The sequence below is a fragment of the Phodopus roborovskii genome, unplaced genomic scaffold (assembly GCF_943737965.1).
Source record: "Phodopus roborovskii unplaced genomic scaffold, PHOROB, whole genome shotgun sequence".
Lineage (NCBI taxonomy): Eukaryota > Metazoa > Chordata > Mammalia > Rodentia > Cricetidae > Phodopus > Phodopus roborovskii.
The window spans coordinates 1,167,288-1,181,425 of record NW_026125278.1 but is presented as its reverse complement, the minus strand read 5'-3'; the positions used below and the strand labels follow the sequence as shown (position 1 = coordinate 1,181,425).

Here is a 14,138-nt window from a genome sequence, read left to right as displayed (position 1 = left end):
CACTCCTTCTCTCCTATTGACTATACTAGGATTAATTCTCATGCTCAACAAACTGTCTCTATGTTAGTTGGGGTCCACCCACCAGTCTAGGTCCCCTCCATGCTGTCTCCGGACTAAAGGACCCCTTCCTGACAGTTGTCTTGATCCTTATAGTTTTACTTCCTTTAGTGGCCTTTACCCTTGTTTGATTTTGTTAGCAAAATTTGTATCTATTTTGATAAGAACAGAGGGTAGAAATTGACTAGGCAGTATGGGGTAAAAGAGCCCAAGCTGAGCAGGTTTTTATTTTTGTTTTGACTTTTTTAAAAAGCTACAAATGTCCTTAGCCCTGTAGTCAGCCTACTTCTTGACAGAGACCTGAGATGCCAGAAGTATTTAAGCTAAAATATCTTTGGTTTTGCTCTGGTCAGAGGCAAGAAAGAAGGAGGGTCTGGATTTTTCTTTTCTCCCAAAGGGGTTCTGCTTTTTTTTTTTTTTTTTTTTTTTTTTTTTTTTTTTTTTCCTGCAAACTCTACTCAGGAAGTGCCTGCAATTATGAGGCAACTGAAAACCTGGAGTGGGAAAAGATGGTATCCTTCAAGGGCACCCCACTTCTGGGAGGTATCATGCTACACAGATACTCTTCTTTATTTCTTTAGCTTAATTAAGTTCGCTACAATAAAATATTTCCTTCTAAAGCTCACCCTCAGTGGTCGGTGAATTTTATCCTTCAGATTCATCAGACAAGATTCAGAAAGCCACTAGCTTAGGGAGACTTTGTTGCCTGCTGAGTTTATGGGATCCTAGATAACTGAGCCAAGTTTACCTAGACCTCTCAAAGGATCCATTGCTCTCAAAGATAACCCAATATCCCTGCATTCTGCATCATTTCCTCCTCTTTGAATTTGTTTTCACCATTTAAAAACCTCTGTACTTACACAGAGACTGAGACAAGAATGCATTCAACAAGTAGATACAGAAAAAATAATGCCTTTTGTTTGGCTAAACAACTGTTAGAATATTGACTAGAGAATGAAAGACACTGATTATTTCTCATGGGAATTAAGAAACCATATCATATTAGTTTTTGAGGTAATTATAGATTTGCTGCAATTATTTAGATGGTAGTGCCTAATTCAGTCAGTGAAGACGAGACATATATAATTGCAGCTGACCTCCAGCTCTTATCTGAAGAATTTGGATTAAGCACTTCAATTGTATTATAAGCAAGTCCACATCTCAGTCCAGACTTGAGAAGTTGACTTGAGAAGTAATTGCTCTATTGTGAAAAAAAAACAAGAAGGGAATCACAGAGCTATAACACTCCAATACCGATCGGGAATGGATTTATAAAATAATTCAAGAAACAAACAAATGATATTGTAATTAAATATCATTTACAGGATATGGGATAAAAGCATAAATGGATCCTTGCATACCATATGGCTGAATATTTTCAAGGTTACAAATGAAGCTAATGAATTGTTAAATAAATGATTTGTTATCTTGCAGTCTTGGGAAATATTCCTTACAGGGACTGTATATAAGGGTAACTTTCAATCATCATTTTTTAGGTGTTTGGAGTTGGGAAGATAAGGCCTGTTTTTTTTTTTTTAATATTCCCAGCCACCTCTATGACTACCCAAGTTCAAAGCACAGGTCTGTCTATGCTCCTGACAATCATGGGTCTTTGTCAACTCTACATGCCTGAAGATTTCTTTACATACTGAACAGCAAGATTTGTCATTGGGTAACACACAACAGGTAATAGTCTAATCAAGACTTTTCATTGGGTTAAGCACAACAGGAAATGATCCAAGTATGCCCAGTTAGGCAGAGATCTAAGTCCTGGTATTCACAACATAATATGGAATAGGAAGTAGGTGCAGGAGGAAAGGGCAGGGGAGGGGCAAATGAGAACCTTCTAGAGCAAAAAGGCCCAGGGAAGCAAGTCCTCCAGCTCAGCTCTTAGTGTGGCACTGTGTCACGACTGAAGGGACCAGGTCAGCTTCCCCCTCCCAGGAGCCAGTTTGCTAAACCCTCTGCCCCATATTATTCCATCATCCTATGTTGACTCATGCTTAGCTTCAACCAGACTCTTGAGAAGTGTGTCCAGACTGGTAGCCAATCTGGGCTCTAACCAATCACAAGAAGGAACTGTTCTTACTATCTTCAGTCAAGAAGACCCTAGAAACAGAAAACTGACCCCTGACACTGCAACCACAGTCACTGATCTGATGTCATACGCCAATCACAAAGAACTCCTGTTCCAGTAAGGGTCTATACTCAATCATTTCAAGGTGCACTTAACTACAGCTAGACTTCCTCTAGCCAAGCTGGAAAGGACTGCCTTACTTTCCACCCCCTAACCCAGGGTTTATGCCATTTTGGGTAGACCCAACATGCTGGCTTTTCTGTCTCGAGAACAAAACTGCTTTCTGTAATTGTATATTGAGTGTCTTCTGGCCATTTGGAGTGATCTAAGAACCTAACCACAATCAAATTCCTTCATAGGAAGAGACAAAGCAAAGGAGCATGGAAATCAAATATAATTGATTACATAAAATGTAAACAAAGAAATCAAAACATAGTAGTACTACTTTGTAACAAGTTAAAAATCTCATGGTAGCTAAATTAGAATAATATATAGAATAATATGTTGTACTAATTACTCAGTCTTAAAATCAAAATTTCAATCAAACTGGAATAATGTAGAAAATAGCATTGTAACGTGTCTTAAAGTACATATGGAGCCTAAGAAGTGGGTATTTTACTAAATTTATCTTTCCTCCATCTACATGTGGCTTACCCTTCAGTAGAAACTCAATAAATATTTGGATAACTTAAATAGCAAGCTGAACTAAATATGATTAGAGAAAAAGACATAGAGAATATGGAAAAGTGTTCTAGGTCACTATAGAAATGTATCAAATTGATTGTGAAAGGCATAATGAAGGAGCATATATTAAAATTCAAGTAAAGTTTAGAAATAGAGAGCCAATATTGAAGTGCCTTCTCTAAGATTCTTTTATATCATAGAAAAAATATAATTTCTTTGCATTCAGTATGACACATCAAAGGAAAGAATTATTTTTAAAGAAATACCTTTAAGAAATATGCCAATATTTCCCCTGTAACAAATAATGGAACCCAGCAAGAAGATGACTCATGAAGAATCTATGTCCATAGAAAAACAGGAAAACAAAGCACCATGTAAGTATCATGGGATAGTATTATTTGATAACAATTAATAATCTTGACAATTTAAATTAATATTATAAAGAATGAAAATTACTTGTCTTAAAATGAAAAGCAGTGCTTTACCTTAATACTCAACATGTAGACTGTAGAACTGACACCTAAACTAAATATGTATTTGCATGTGCATATACATACATATTTAAAGCATCTAATCATAGGCACATGTATATTAGGTACATGTATTGTTTTCTCTGCAAGCATACAAGCATAATTAGTTAATAGATATTCCAGGGACAATATTGGAAAGGAATCTATTCTATGCATAGTTTCAGCTACAGCTTATATCCTGTATTTCTAAAATACTTTTGGATAAGAAAAAACTTCCATATAATATTAAGTATGAGTATCATTAATTTATTCCTAAAGTAAAGATATTTTCTGAAGAACTTGGCAACCAAAAACATTGCTTTTCCTTTTAAGACAAGTAATCTGTTGTTTCTAATATAAGCAACAAGTGTTGTCTTTTTAGAAACCAGAAGAAATTTGACTCCTTTTAAGTATTAAAAAATATTTTTATATTACATGAGAAGAAGGAGGTATGTAAGTGGCATGCTGGTAAACCAGTATTTATGTTAGTTTCCAACAGGATTACCAGAGGGCCAGCAATCAACTCAGACCTTAAGGAGATACTTTAATGTCAATATAAGATTGTTCTTTTAACTTACTGGGAACCACTTAAAATTTTGAAATGAGTCTGTACTGGGTTTTGTTATAACCATAACTGGCATATTAATATATCACTTTGAACTAAAATATAGCTTTTGTCAAAGGCTCAGTTTGCTCTCTACCTATCTTTCTCTTCACTGAGTATTTAACATTAGAAAATTTTAATCACTATTATTCATAAAGTAGTCTACATCCATTCTACAGGAACAGAAATCCATACAATTGAAGTGTGAACCAAAGGAGGAAACAAAGCAGAAAAATATGGGTGTCAAGTGAAATTCAAAGCCAGTTTCTTCTTACTGTCGATGACACCCACCAGTCCCTCTAGAGCTCCTTATCAACTCTCCTTTCCTCAGCCATGAATTTCTAAAGTCATTCCAGACTTGTAGGTTTCAACTCTGCAGAATTATTTAACATTTAATACCATGGGTGTAAGCAAATCACTGTTTGGTAATATTCAGGGAGCACAATGATGGCCTTGATTATGTGTGCATTGTAATAGCACTGAGGGAAAAGAAAATCAAACAATGACAAAGAGAGCAGGGAAGTAGGCTTATTTGATTGGGGAGGTTGCATCGAACATTATTTTAAAAGCACACTTTTCAATTTTCTTCCTTATAATGAACTACACCCAATTACTTTCCCTCAGCTCTGATAAAAAGAGCTGTCCAACTGTTCAACATTTGCTTTACTAATTGAATGATCAATTATTCAAATAAATACTTCTCCTGTTAAGCTCCTGGAAAATCTTGATGTGTTTTTTAGCCACAGCTATAGCATAGTATAAAGCAAGCGAGACCTAATCCAGATAGAATTCTGAAATGTTTGCAGAAAATGCCTCTAATTGGGAGATTTACTGCAACTGGAGCTGCAGTGGTATCTCCATGCATCCTACACTTCCTCAGAGGCTGCTGATCTCACCTTCTCATAGCTTATTTTGCTGATTAATTCATTGGCAAGTATCACATGTTTTTCGTTAGGTAATGGGTTTTAATGATTAGTCTAAATGCACTTGTTCCTTGCCAGCAAAGAAAATCCTCTCCTAAGTTATCCTGGCCCCAAGAGAACTCTGTGTGGAGTGGAGGTCTGTGGTGGCAGGGGAATTCTCAGCTGACAGAGGGCAGATGTGTTCTGTATTCATGACCTACATTTAGATGGATTAATAGTAGCTGAAGGTCACTCTATGGATCTGCCCTTTTAAAGACAAAAGAAGTTTTGAAAGACTGACTAAGTTTATGAGTACATGCTGGCCATGTTGTTTTTAGGTAGTTTTGAGGAGGACTTCTTAGCAGTAAATGACTTGCTTTGATTACACAAATACATATGTCTCTAAGCAAATTGAATTTAAACTGCTGGGAGACAGCTCCTTCCAAGATATTTTTCCATGAAGTATTTTCTTACACAGGGTAATGGAAGTGTTTTAAATGATTTTCATCCATGCCTTATCCTACACAGAATCCTATATTCTTTGTATTCCTTTTACCAAAGAATAAAAAGTATCTTTGTTAATAGACATTGCAGATTTGGGAATTCATATGGAAACTGCCATAGTTTTCTGTGGCAGATCATATTCTCCCTGCCAAAAAATATGCTGGTATTGAGAACTTTATTTTAAACAATTTGGATTAATTTGCATTGATTCATAAGTAAATTGAAAGTATAACTGACTTTCAAAACAGGGACTAAAAATTAGATTCTAGGATATGTTATGATCTATTAATGGGACTACATTTGCTAAACTGGGCAGAATTTTATCTCAAATCTGATTAAAGTACTAATGAAAGCCTGTGTAACCAGAGCTATTTCTATAACATCCTAAGGCTATTATGGCTGATGGTCAGGTCATTCCAGAAGCCAAAATGAGTCAAACATTTTGCATTTCAAAACTAATGTGGCTTATGGAAGATATAATTTGTAAGAGTACACCGCGACAGGGTTAATGAATGATTGCTATACTAGACATATTGAATGACTGAGGACTAAGTTACAGTATCTTCCAGTACTTGACATAGCATATATTAACAATTGATATTTATTGAATGCATAACTATAGGTAGTTTTAACCAGTTCAAACTTTATTTAATAATTCTTTCGTAGTCAATGCAAGAATAAAACGATGTCATGTTATTTTAAAATTTTGTTAAAATCAGAATAAAAATATCAGTTTTAAAAACAAAATAGCATTGCAGTTTATTGATGATACAAAGCAAAATGGTTTAAAGCTAGTTAAGGTTGCTTAGAACTAGTTCACATGCTAACATGTGTGACCTGAACTGTAGTAACCATCGAGTTTCCTTTAGAAAACTTCAGCCAGTGGGTACTAGTATCAATGTTTTGATTGAAGACTTATGTAGGCTAATCGTTAGGCTCTTGTTTTAAATAATGTAAAGATATACCAGTTTTATAATTAGGAACTAAACATCCACTCTGAGGAAATTTATTGGTTCTGATGTCTGTAATTTAAAGATGATTTGAGAAGAGGGAAGGACAATAAAGTGATAGTCTGATCAATAATAAAGAGGACCAACCCCAGAGAATCTGTGCCTCCGAGTTCACTTAAGTCTCGATGTGCTTTACATTTCAAATCATATCTCACAAAACAAGTTGATAGGATTACACTTCCAAATCCATAAGCATTGATTTTTGTCTCAGTTGCAGATGCAAGCTGTGCACTTTTAGGGAATTTGCTAAAATGGGTTTAGAGCGTTCAGTGACTAGAGTGGAGCAGGCACTATCTTTATAAACTAGCTAAACTCTCTGATGAGCAATTATCTAAGTTTTAGAAAACATAGTATTAAGTTACACACAAACATCTCTGAGCATACTCATGAATTCTTCTCATTTCTACCTGATTTCTACTTTTTTCCTCCCTACTGTTGCAGAGGCCTCCTACTCCCCACGGGGAAAATCCTACTCTCTAAAAATCACAGCACACATGTGTAAGCTTTCAGAGAGGTTTTAGGAAATATCCCCAGCGGACACCGGGAAGGAAGCTTGCCTTCCCTTTAGAGAAAGAAGCTTTGCTCAAATGGGCTATTATTTTCACAGATAGATTGACCCCATTCCTTGTGGAATTTTGGGTTTATTTTCACATGATCTAGTTTCACGGGGCTATAGATCCAAACACAATAGCCACTAGGGTGATAAGGAACTGGCCCTTCTAAGTCAGGATAAAGAGTCTCAGAGAGCACAGCACCCAGGATAGCAAGGTGACAGGCCTGCCATAGGCCTTTGTTAACCATTCCTACAGAGTTGTCAGTGGACCTGCAAATGTGATAAAAGCCATCAATAGTGGCTGAGAGTTCTGTGGATCATGATGTAAGATGATCGCTATTATCATAGCATTAGTTTCACTTATCAGCCTCTCCTCCAATAGAAACTCTGGTGCCCTTCAAAGTTCTTGGTTTGACATTTTGCTTTGTTCTTTTTTCCTTTCCTTTCATGCTCTCTGGGCTAGCATTTCTATTTTGCCCATTTTGATGAAAATAAGAATATTTTACCATATCTTCTCAGAATTTTAGTCATTCTGAGATATATATATATATATATATTATAATATTGTATATATTATATATTTAAACATCTATATGCCAACGTATGTATCTTTGTGTGTACCTATATGAATATACAAAAATGTACAGTTACATACATATGGAAGCCAGAGAACAGTTTATGGAAGCAAATTTGCTCCTTGCAACATGTGGTTTCTAGGACCAAATTCAGGCTGTCAGACTTGGTGGTAAGTACCTTTAACCCCTGAGCTGTTTCAAAGATCTTCATATCTAGTCCTTTAAGGCATTTAAACTATACCTTGAAATAATCTTTATTATAATGTCTAGAATACTACAGAATATTTAAATTTATTTTGAAAAGAAAATTAAGGGAATTATTGTTTGTTTTATTAATATGGTCACGTTCCAAGAGATTGAGTAATACACTGTTAAAAACCCTTTAGAATCCCTTACTTAATCATTACCTGTTATTTTTATCATAACTAATGAACTTCATATTAAGTGGCTATTTTAAACACAAAATTCCTTGATAACTGATAACATTTTTATTTTCTGAACGGCTAATTTTCCTATCTTTTTCTGTACCATGTGACAACACTTTTGTGACCATTTAAGTAAAAATGAAAGCCAGTAAAACATGAAAGAAATAGTCAGTTCTAATTTCTAAGATTAAGTCATTAGCTTCCAGTTTACATGTAGCTGACAATATAGCCTACTTAATTAACTTGATAATTTTAGTCAATGACCACAGGACAAGTGCAAAGTCAAAATTTCTACTTCCTACCATTTTAAAATCCTCATTACAATAAGAATTCATTAAGGATATAATATATTCCAAGAGAACTTCACAACATGGCAAATAGAAAAGAGAGTTAAGAGAGCTTGGAGGGCTAGGAGGGCTAGGAGGGGTTTTCTGTCTGTCTGTCTGTCTGTTTGTTTTGTTTTGCTCAATAATCTAATATCCTCATTATGTGTGAATATTTTTCTCAATGGGTGTTCAACTTTTGCTTTATCTACGTAGCTATATTTTATGTTTTTGGATAAGGAGCAACCTGAATTCTTATGAGTCAGTATGAGAGGCAGCTTTGCTTCTAAGTGTAAACACTCTTCAAACTTCTATAGTGTCATCCAAGGGGAACACAGAGAAGAATCACATCATCCCAGAGAAGGAAATCAGTCACGAGGGTGCCAATTGGATTGCAGTTTATTGCAGACCTTCTGTGGAAGGAAAGGTGTGTGTGTGTGTGTGTGTGTGTGTGTGTGTGTGTGTGTGTGTATGTGTGTGAATAACATGTTGCTAGAAGAAATAGCATTGATAGGAGCAGCCAATTCTGTTCTAAAGTCGTACTATTTTAGCTATTCAAATAACCATCATTGTAGCTTTTCTGAAAAGAAAAATCAGTGTCAACAGTACCATTACTACTACCATATATCCCCACCCACCAGATTCTAACCCAAATAGCTTTACATACATAACAACAAATGACTTAAAATATGAAGACTGTATCCTACTTCCCATGCCAGGATATAGTAGCTAATTATATGGCTTAATTATATGCTAGCTTTTCTTTATAGTTGGAGTCCTTTATTTCCAGCAGAATTGTGAAAATATATATCAAGAATTGCATCATATCTATTTACCAACTACCTAAATGGAATCATAACTGACTACATTTATCTGTATGTGTATGCATACATGTTCATGCGTCTACAAAACAAAGCACCTCTTTAGAATATTATAGCAGGACTAGAGACCTGCCTGACCACCGAGGCACTGAGATAACAAAAGGGGACTCATGTGTTCGTGCAGCATTTGTCCATAGCACTTGCTTCGATATGTAACCCTGGAGTGTATGAGAAAGCATGCATGTGTGCAAAGCACAGATAGTTAGTAGCAGACTCTCGGTATACGAGAAAAGTCGGATCTACAAAGCATCCACCTTCAAGGACAGGAGCCCAGATTAAGCTGAGGGAAATTTACTAATTTGGCTTAGGTGTGGATGCATTTGTACATGTCAAGAGGATCAAGGTTCCAAATTGGTATAGGAGACCGCTTCTTGAACATAACTCCAGGGGCACAGACACTGAAAGAAACAATTAATAAATGGGACCTCTTCAAACTTAGAAGCTTCTGTAAGGCAAAGGACACAGTTGACAAGACCAAACGGCAGCCCACTGACTGGGAAAAGATTTTCACTAATCCTATATCCGACAAAGGGCTGATCTCCAAAATATACAAAGAACTCAAGAAACTAGTCAACAAAACACCAAATAACCCTATTAAAAAATGGGGTACAGAACTGAAGAAAGAATTCTCAATGGAGGAAATCAAAAAGGCTGAAAGACACTTAAGAAAATGCTCCACATCCTTAGCTATCAGGGAAATGCAAATCAAAACAACTTTGAGATACCATCTTACCCCTGCCAGAATGGCTAAAATTAGAAACACCAGTGATGACTTATGTTGGAGAGGATGTGGAGAAAGTGGAACACTCCTCCACTGCTGGTGGGAGTGCAAACTCATACAGCCACTTTGGAGATCAGTATGGCGGTTCCTCAGGAAAATGGGAATTAGTTTACCACAGGACCCGGCAATCCCCCTCTTAGGCATATACCCAAAGGATTCACATCAATGCAACAAAGACATCTGTTCAACTATGTTCATAGCAGCACTATTTGTAATAGCAAGAACCTGGAAGCAACCTAGATGCCCTTCAATTGAAGAATGGTTAATGAAGATGTGGCACATCTACACAATGGAATACTACTCTGCAGAAAAAAATAATGGTATCTTGAAATTCGCAGGCAAGTGGATGGCACTTGAAGAAACCATCCTGAATGAGGTAACCCAGTCACAAAAAGAGGAACACAGTATGTACTCACTCATATATGGATTTTAGACCTAGATCAAATGATCACCAGCCTATAATTCACATCACCAGAGGAACTAGGATACAAGTTGTATTCTAAGAGATTCATATAAAGTCCCTCACAGAACTGGGAAGGGACAAGTCCCCCAGACCTCAGGTATAGTGGGTGAGGACAGCTAATGGAGAGAGAAGTAGGAGAAAATGAGAGGGAGGAGAGGAAGGCATGTGTGACTAGGAGGATTGAGCCTGGTTAGGAATGGAAAATAGGAAAGAGAGAGAGAGACAGAGACAGAGAGAGAGAACATAAAAGAGGGAGCCAATATTGGTTTGAAGAGAAAGTTGAACACAAAGAAAGGTCGAGGGAACTACAAGACTGCTCCCAACTAACAATCTCAGCTTCCGTGGAAAGGCTATCATAAATGCCCTTCCCGGAGAGTGAGATCAACAACTAACTTCTCCATGGAGTCCTCAACTAATGCCTGTTGAAAACAGGAGCAAACACCCATACATAAACACTGAGTCAAACTAGAACCCAGAAGCAGATGGAGAGGACAAGACCATGCGGTAGAAGTACATAGAGACAGCTTACCTGAACAAGGAGGAGCTAAGGGCCACTAGACTGATAGCTGGGAAGCCAACAGAGGTCTGACTCGGACTCCCCTGAATATGGGTCTCAGCCAGAAGGTCTGAACAGTCTGAGAGACCTCAGACAGTGGAGCCAGGATGTATCCCTGGTGCACAAAAGGACTTTGCAAACATATCCCCCATGGAGGGATAACTGCCTTATTCTAGAGATAGGAGAGAAGCCCTAGTCCCTACTTCACAGGACCTGTCAGATCTACATGACCCCAACTGGATGGCATTCCCCCACATATTGTATTGTGGTGGGGGGTTGGGAGGGGAGGGTGTTTAGAGTGCATGGGAGAGGGTAGAGAGGGCAAAAGGGAGGGAAGGAGGGAGGGAGGGCTTGGGGGGAGGGAGGGAGGGAGGGAGAGGGAACTGGGATCGACATGTAAAATAATAATAATAAAAAAAAAAAAAAAAAAAAAACGCTTTGACTCCAAAATTTAAGTTGAAGAACAAGTTACTGGGGAAAAGTATTTCTATTTTTGTTTCCACAGAAAATGAAAAGATGTGGATTCCTTCCAGACTAATGTGGTTTGATCACACCAGACCGCCTGAAACAGAGTACAAGCTGATCCTACATTCCAAACAGCTGGACAAAACAGCCCTACAGACTACAGCTAGGATATCTGAATCTTCTTCGAATCCCCCAAGACAGCGCCCCTTACCAGCAGGAAGTAGTTTGGAAAGAACGACGCCCAAATTCCCAAATATTGTGTATAAATGTTTGTTTTCATTTAATTGGACTTTGTTATATAAAATTAAATAAAAAATACTCTATATGCAAAAAAAAAAAATCAAAAAAAAAAAAAAAAAAAAAAAAAAAAAGTTAGCTTTAGGCAAATAAGTAAAGCTTGTGGCTTCAAATGCAAAAAAAAAAAAAAAAAAAAAAAAAAAAAAAAAAAAAGAGGATCAAGGTTCAAGTCCAGTTAGAGCATTAGGGAAACACAAAGTTCTTTTACCAGGATCATTTTTTTTTTCTGACTTTCAGAAACACGTTCACATTTTATGTCTCGAAGCTTAATAAATTTGTAAGTCTTCATTAAGAAGAATTTAAAGTCACATAGAAATAAAAGGATATATAAATTTAGATATATCAAGTGCTTTATTTAGAATGAGCAAATATATCATAAATTAAAATCTGCATAGTGATAGATACCACAAAGATTAGCAAAGTAACTGATTTCTTCTCCTCAAGACATTGGCATATTTCCATAATATATTTTTTTCCTGAACTTGTTGTTACATGCTTCACTAGTCTTTCCTACTAACAAAGACTTTACATTAGTATGTATTAATCTGACTTGTCTCCATTTCTCTAAGCTACAGAAATAACTTGTCATTTAAGCCTGCTGTCATGCTGGCTTCTGAAATATTTTCCAATGTTGTTCATTTTGGCTTATCCCCTCTAATCACTGATATTTGATTTCTGTTTCTGATGCCAGCTAATATACCCTGGGTAGTATACATTCTATGTTAGTTTCTTTTCTTAGTTACCTGGCCTTCTAGTCTGTCATATATGATGACAATTACAGGGGTATAACCACTGACTATTCTCTTTACTTGATTCTACTCTCTTGGCATTTCTGGTTTTTCCTTAGTTATAAAGCGCAGTGTGATCTTGAACCTGAATATATATCCCCCCCTCTTACTCATTTATACACACAAACACACACACACACACACACACACACACACACACAAATTAGGAAAATAATAATCAGATCAGCTACTCATTAGGGGTTAAAGTCCCTTTAATAATGCTCCCGCCAAACATTCTCATCACCATAGACATGTAGTAAGAGAAATCACTGTGAAAAAGAACTTAGAAATTCATATTCTGAAAGTGCTCTTCCAATTTAGGAGTTCAAAGTATCTTTATTGACTTCTAGGTCTTTTTACCTTTCAAACACATTCTACATAGAAACATCATGTATATTTCATCCTAAGGTCTCTCTCTTTCTCATTGAAACCATGCACATAACCTTGTACGTTTTGATTACTTTTATTTTGCAAGAGAGGAAACTTAGAACTCTCTGGGGGTAACTTTGTTGACATTGATCATTTGTACCCAGTTCTAATCAAGCTTATGAATCTCTTAGTACATTCACACCTGCTTTGATGTTATGGTGATCTATCACCTCCTTTGTGTAAGTTCATAGTATAGGACCCTCACACAGGGTAATGTACTATCTACCTATACACCCCCTTGGCAATAGGATAAATAGCCTTGCCATGTTTTAAAGTCTAAATTGATTTCGTTTTTAGCCACTGCTTTATCAATGCCTGGCTGAATGTGAAAACAGAGTGAGCAACTTCCTCAGGGTGCCCTGCTTCTGATGGGTTAGCTGTCAAATGCACCATTGTCCAAATTACACTGCTACTGTAGAATTCCTGCTAAGAAACAATTTACTGCAGCATTGGGCTATCAATCTTGTGGGCCGTGTTAGTTTTGGGGTATCAAAATCTGATTAACTTACTGCAGATACACAGCAGTTCCTACTGTTGCTTTCCCTCGATTGCCATTCACTACACTGTTAGCAGGATGCAATAACAGAGGCCCTATACAAAAGCATGTCTGGGATAAATGGTGCACAGTGCTGCATAGATGAATGTGATATAACAGCCAAAAACAAGTGTGAAAATAAAGATGAGAGGAAGAAACTAAATTATCAATATTCAATCATATTTTATGTCTTTCATCAAAGGACTCTCTCTCTGTCTCTCTCTCTCTCTCTCTCTCTCTCTATATATATATATATATATATATATATGTACATACACATATGTATGTGTGTATATGTATATGTGCCATATGTATATACAAATGGCACACATGTGTTTATACTTTACATATACAAGAATATGGTTACTAGTTTATACATCATCTTGACACAAGGTAGGGTCATCAGGGAAGAAGAAATCTTAAGACAATGCCTACACATGATTGGCCTACAGTTAAGTCTGTAGTGCCTTTTCTTGTTGGTTGATTTTGCGAGGCTGAGCTCATTGTCAGCAGCTCTACCCCTAGGCAGGTTGTCTTGGGTGTGTAAGGAAACAAATGGAATAGGCTAAAAGTAGCAAGCCTTTAAGCTGGGTTCATTCATGGCCCCTTTATCATTTCCTGCCTCCAGGTTCCTGCCTCGAGTTTCTGCCTTGACTTTCCTCGATGATGGACTATGATTGCAATATGTAAGTGGAAATATACCCTCTCCTTTACACTGCT

General features: G+C 36.8%; 1 protein-coding gene across 2 annotated transcripts in view; it reads right to left on the bottom strand.

Annotated features, from left to right (window-relative positions):
• Unc5c (unc-5 netrin receptor C) overlaps positions 1 to 14,138 on the bottom strand; it is a 346,547-nt gene that overhangs the window by 171,969 nt on the left and 160,440 nt on the right. The gene's annotated exons all lie outside the window — the stretch shown is intronic.